At 43.6% G+C, this 6,798-nt stretch overlaps 1 long non-coding RNA gene across 1 annotated transcript; it reads right to left on the bottom strand.

The window, feature by feature from the left end:
- Positions 1-3,090: 3,090 nt before the first annotated feature.
- LOC123729020 (uncharacterized) lies at positions 3,091-6,148 on the bottom strand. Its single transcript, XR_006760771.1, has 2 exons — positions 4,141-6,148; positions 3,091-3,752 (listed from the first exon to the last, which is right to left on the bottom strand). It is a non-coding gene; the product is annotated as an uncharacterized lncRNA (long non-coding RNA).
- Positions 6,149-6,798: the final 650 nt, after the last annotated feature.

Here is a 6,798-nt window from a genome sequence, read left to right on the forward strand (position 1 = left end):
GTCCCCCCTTTGCTGCTATAACAGCCTCCACTCTTCTGGGAAGGCTTTCCACTACATGTTGGAACATTGCATCGGGGACATGCTTCCATTCAGCCACAAGAGCATTATTGAGGACAGCCACTGATGCTGGGCGATTACGCTTCGAACACACCGACTGTGTTATTGCGTTTCGATACACCAGAAGTACATTCATTTCCAATGGAACGCTGCGTTTGCCTTGCAGCATTGCGTTGCAGAGGCAGTTGCAGTGCGTTCTGTGTGGTGCATACGTTCTATTTATCGAACGTATGCGTCAAATTCTATGCATAGACTTGACAGAAAGTAGCAAAATGTGAATGTTGAATTTTTGTTGCACACATATCCAGTAAAACAAAGTGGGATTACATAATAACAACAGTTTGACTGGAGAATTTCTTTACATTTTTTTATTGATTTATTTGCCAAGTATATTATTTATTCGATGACATCCACAAATGAATTGTGAGAGCCTATAATATAATTTCCCTCCAAAATGCTGCTTTGGAGCGAAATGCATAATAAATAGTCAAGGTGGCAGAGTCGGCTCTTTCAACAATGAGACCAACGTTGAGGAAGGTGGTCTTGATTGCGCTGTTGGGCCGGGACCAGCCCCGCCGAAAGCGCAGAACTGTGTGGGTCCAGAGATGGTTAAAGTCCCGAAAGCAGGCAGGGGAGTCCCACCGTCTCATTCAAGAGCTTCGACTGTTTGGAGAGGAATTCCGAAGTTACTTTTGTCTGGACCGAAGCCAGTTCGATCACCTGCTCCAGATGGTTGGAGCCAGGATCGCCCGGATGGATACCAACTACCGGGAGTCCATCAGCCCAGTTGAACGCCTGGCGATTTGTCTCCGGTAAGCTACATTCTAGTACATTTTTAACCTCTATGGGCTAGGTGGGACGCTAGCGTGCCACCCGTGGTGCACTCCATCAACAGCAGGTGCATTTCAAGAGCGGCAAATTTGAATCCAAATAAATGTCAAAATTCAAATTTTTCAAAAATACAACTATTTTAGTTTTTACTATTGATATTTGATACATTGTTTTTATGTGCAACCTAGCTAGCTAAAGGGCTCTCTAGTTAATAGTCCCTATTAGACATCAGATGTACTTTTACAGAATGTTCATTAGGACTATAACTTTTCCCAAAGTTGGTTTATAATAATTTTTTAATTATGCAATGTTACCAAATGAAAAGAAAATTGGGGTGCCTTCTGCTCTGATGAAGGTAGGCTACTCTTCTCCAGGACCCCTTGTTGTTCAAGACAGTTACAGTCATTCATTACATTCTTATTGGACTCAAATACACTCTTAGAGAAAAAGGTTCCAAAACTGTCCTTCTGCTTTCCCCATAGGATAACCATTTTTGGTTCCAGGTATAACCCTTTGGGGAAAATGTTATACATGGAACCCAATAGGGTTCTACTTGGAAACAAAAAGGATCTCCTGTGGGGAAAGCCAGAGAACCATTTGAAGTAGATAGTACCATTCTTTCTAAGAGTAGAGTTGGCCTGGGCTATAGTTTAATGATATAGTCATAGACTGAATTGTACTGTTTCAAGGCATTGTTAATGATGGTTGATGAGTATTACAATATAATTAGTAGAGCATAATAAACAGTAATGAGGTAGATATATGAGTAGATAGAATATGTGGGTGGAATTCAAGTTACACACAATACTGATCATTATTTTGAATTATATTTCAGATTCTTGGCGACAGGGGACTCCTACAGGACCATTGGATTCAGCTTCCGAGTTGGACGGTCCTCGGTGGCAGACATTGTCCCCTCTGTGGCACAAGCCATTTGGGACTGTCTGGTTGGTGAATACATGCCTGTCCCCAAGGAGGAAGACTGGAGGGCCATCGCTGCCGAGTTCCTGGAGAGGTGGAATTTCCCCAACTGTCTTGGCTCCATTGACGGGAAACATGTAGTAATTCAGGCTCCACCGTGCTCAGGTTCGCAATTCTACAAGGGTACATATTCAGTTGTACTCTTGGCTGTAGTAGATGCCCTCTACTGTTTCCGTGTTGTCGATGTTGGTGCTTATGGCAAGGGAAGTGATGGCGGGACCCTCCGGGACTCTGCCTTTGGCCAGGCACTTCAGGATGGCACCCTGGAGATTCCACCACCTGCATCACTCCCTGGGGCTGAAGACCTGGGACCTGTTCCCCACGTCTTCGTCAGCGACGAGGCCTTCCCTTTAAGACCCAACCTCATGAGGCCCTCCGCTGGACGCCAGCTGCCATTGCCAAAGCCTGTAAGGATCTTTAACAAACGACTGTCCAGGGCAAGGTTAGTTGTTGAATGCACCTTTTGGATTCTGGCAGCCCGGTGTAGAATGTATCGGAGAGTGCTTGGTCTCAGCCCCTCAAATGTCGATGCCTGCGTGAAGACCACATGTGTTCTCCACAACTACCTGCCGGAGGTCATTCCAGGACCCGCTCCGGATGGAGATGGGCACGCCAAATGGTCACCTACCTGATGTCACCAGGGCAGGTGCCAACAACGCCCCCAGACAGGCACTCCAGGTGAGGGAGAAGCTGACCACCTACTTCTCATCGCCAGCAGGTGAAGTTCCATGGCAGTATGCCATGGAGTGAAACAGCTCTTTGAAGAGCCCAATAACACAAAGGTTATTTTAAGAACCATCCACCGTTGTCCATAAAATATAATTTTTCCCCCAGATTACTTTATGTATCATTGTCTCTCTTCATTTGGAAGCTATATTTAAGTGACATTTGGGAGTAAAGACCACACCTTAAAACCCCTTCCCTCTCTCATTAACGTCAGTATTATACACACCTGGCATGGTACATCAGGTGAGCAGGAGCACTAATTAAGGTTATACGACATACAGTTAGTATGATAACTAAGGGAAAGGGTAACCTAGGGTCCATACAAATAGTACAGTTTACCACCATGTTCACTGGCCTGACAAAATACAGGTGGGAAAAAAATGAATTAGGAAGAGAATGTGTTTTTACTTTCATCTTGTCTTAGATCTGCGAAGGTGTAGGGAAGAAATTAGCAGATTAAGTCTAAATGAGATATTAATAAACAAATGAAACAACTGACTATGAAAACATAATTTAATAAGTATTCAAGTACAGGAAAGAACATGACAGGTATGTGTGTTGTAAAAAATGTTTAAAAAAAATACAACTATTGAAAGAGGTGTGTGTGCGTGTAAACATTTAAAAAAGAGCATCTGTGAATTATTCGGTGTATGAGTTTGATAAGAGCCAGAAGGTGACAAACAGTGTGAGAAGTTTATGGGGGTTGCAGGTCACCAACAGATTGTGTGTAAATGCATGTGCGTAAGTAAGCAAGAACTATATAATGACTGTTTTGTTATCCTGACGGCAGAACGTTCTCTGAATAAAGCTACAGAAACCTTTTGCAGAAAGCTGAGTCCTTGCTTAATTATTTTAACCCATTGTCTTACAAACCTTGGGCATTAGTCAAGGCGAATTGATTATTGATTATTATCATCAAGGTATAAAATTCCTATAACAGAGTTTCAATTCTGTCAATTCAGAAATCTATGTAACACTAATAATGAATGCTATCCCGAGACTTTATAAACAAATGACTTTATGAATTGACTGAATTTAAACGGAACGGACGTGTGTGAAAAGAAAGGTACAATGAGGGAGGTCAAAAACAACAACCAGACAACTCCTCTCCTCTTCCTGTCCTTCCTGTGAGCTGGTCGGCTAAATGGACTCCATCTCTGGAAGGGAAGAGAAAAACAACACATACAAGCTTAACATAAAAGAAAACCATAAAAGGTGAGATTTATGTTAACTAAATACTGCTTGTATAGTGTAGTTAGAGGCATAAATATTGGAACAGTGCAGTAAAGTTGGTAATACTTGCTGTTTACTCATGGAATTTGTATTTCAGAGATAAAGATGAATATGACAGGAAAATATTTAGACAGTAAACTGTTGTTTTGGGATATTTTCTAACCTAGAAACAACAGCTGTACATTTGCCTCATATTAATACTTTGATCTGAAATACCAATTAGCCTACATGAGTATACTGTAAAGAATTACCTACTTCACTGTCGCAACACTTATGACACTACCTGTGATGTGAAGAAGAAAAAAAACGTACCATTGAACTCGGCTTCGAAAAGCAGCTGATACATTTTAACTTTGACTGCTGCTTTTCTTTGCTGAGGCAGCCTCTTCAGGGTTGGCACCAGGCTCATGGCAAAGAGGGTCTCTTCATCCTCCTTCCTGTGAGCATCAGCTTGGGCTGCATCCCTCTCGACGGCTTGGAGGAGCCTCTGCTGAAATGAGTTGAGTGGATCTGGGGGCTGGAACCTTCGATGACGCCTGGTGTGACGTTGTTCCTCTTCGTTTCTCTCTCTGTCTCCACGGCCACATCCTGTTCAACGAGGTCCTCAGTGGTCACTTCCGTGAGGTTCATAATAATCTCAGGTGGTCCTAGATCCAGAGGTGCTTCCTCCATTTCATCGTCTTCCATGGCTGCACCGATGGTGGTCATACTTGTGGATGATGTAGACATTGTAGAGGGTCTCGCTGCACCGGTGGAGGCGATGGTCGCACTTGTAGGTGACATTGAGGGTCTTGATGCACCGGTGGCGACAACACTTGTGGATGACGTAGTAGAGGGTCTGGCTGTAAAATTGCCACTCGTTGCCCTAGGCACAATAAATGGATCCAGAAAAGAAAGAATGTGGCAGAAGCGCCAAGGCTGCTGGCCTGAAGCTGCTGACCCAGACCTCTTCTTCTCTTTCTCTGCCCTTCTCTCTCTCTGATACCTGTCCCTGAGTCCTCTCCACTTCCTCCTACAGTCTTCTTCTACATAGACATGATAAGCCAAACCATTACCTAGCATACCTATAGTTATTAGATAGCTATCATGGACATGTCACCTACTGTACACATAGACACACACACGGTTATCTGACCAAATTATCAGGGGTACAGTAGTATCTTCCATTTCTATGACTATTTATGACATACATACTCACACTCTTTCAAACATGATTATTTGATCAAGTTATCAGGGGTAGTAACTAGCATAATTTATTTGACTATTTCTTTCTTTCTTTCACACACACACACACACACACACACACACACACACACACACACACACACACACACACACACACACACACACACACACACACACACCTCATTGGCTAGGTTAGCAAGCTAGGTTAGCTAGCTAGCTAACTAGCCACATCTAGCACATGCTCACTACTAAGCTGACCTGGCAATCCTACTATCGTGGACACTTGTCTCCAAGCAGCATATTTTGTGTTTATGTCCCTGTAGCTGTCAGCAGTTGTGTCAAAAAGACACGGTTTTGAGGATACTGTGAAAATGATTCTCTTCCATGTGTACAACCGCATGCGACCATCTGCAAAAGGTACCTGCATCAGTATAGTTGCCTAGCTGCGCAAAATGTTACGTAGCAGTGATGCAATGACGCAGTCGGTGTGTTCGAAGCGTTAGGCCTGGCTTGCAGTCTGCGTTACAATTCATCCCAAAGGTGTTTGATGGGGTTGAGATCATGGGCTCTGTGCAGGCCAGTCAAGTTCTTCCACACCGATTTCGACAAACCATTTCAGTATGGACCTCGCTTTGTGCACGGGGGCACTGTCATGCTGAAACAGGAAAGGGCCTTCCCAAACTGTTGCCACAAAGTTGGAAGCACAGAATCGTCTACAATGTCATTGAATGCTGTAGAGTTAAGATTTCCCTTCACTGGAACTAAGGGGCCTAGCCATGAAAAACAGCCACAGACCATTATTCCTCCTGCACTAAACTTTATAGTTGGCACTATGAATTTGAGCAGGTAGCGTTCTCCTGGCATCCGCCAAACCCAGATTCATCCGAAGGGCTGTCAGATTTTTAAGTGTGATTCCTCACTCAAGAGAAGCGTTTCCACTGCTCCAGACTCCAATAGCGGCGAGCTTTACACCACTCCAGCCAACCCTTGGCAGTGCGCATGGTGATCTTAGGCTTGTGTGCGGCTGCTCAGCCATGGAAACCCATTACATGAAGCTCCCGACGAAGAGTTGACGTTGACGTTGCTTCCACAGGCAGTTTAGAACTTAGTAGTGAGTGTTGCAACTGACGACAGACAATTTAAAAAACACTTATTCACCAATGTACCTAACCATAAACAAAATATTTTAAACATTTTTAAATTTTTGCTCTACTATAATTTTTTTCTAATAATCTTTTTTTTTGTTTTTTCGAAAAGACAGGGTATATACAGCAGTTTCGCTTTCAAATGCATCATAGCTTCTTTCCGGATTCGACCATATTAATGACCAAAGGCTCGTATTTCTATGTGTTATTATATTATAATTAAGTCTATGATTTGATATTTGATAGAGCAGTCTGACTGAGCAGTGGAAGGCAGCAGCAGGCTCGTAACCATTAATTCAAACAGCACCTTCGTGCGTTTGCCAGCAGCTCTTCGCAATTCTTCAAGCATTGCGCTGTTTATGACTTCAAGCCTATCAACCCCGCCGATTAGGCTGGTGTAACCGATGTGAAATGGCTAGCTAGTTAGCGGGTGCGCACTAATAGCGTTTCAAACGTCACTCGCTGAGACTTGGGAGTGGTTGTTCCCCTTGCTCTATATGGGTAACGCTGCTTTGAGGGTGGCTGTTGTCGATGTGTTCCTGGTTCGAGCCCAGGTAGGAGCGAGGAGAGGGACGGAAGCTATACTGTTACACTGGCAATACTAAAGTGCCTATAAGAACATCCAATAGTGAAAGGTATA

The sequence above is a fragment of the Salmo salar genome, chromosome ssa19 (genome assembly GCF_905237065.1).
Source record: "Salmo salar chromosome ssa19, Ssal_v3.1, whole genome shotgun sequence".
NCBI classification, from domain to species: domain Eukaryota; kingdom Metazoa; phylum Chordata; class Actinopteri; order Salmoniformes; family Salmonidae; genus Salmo; species Salmo salar.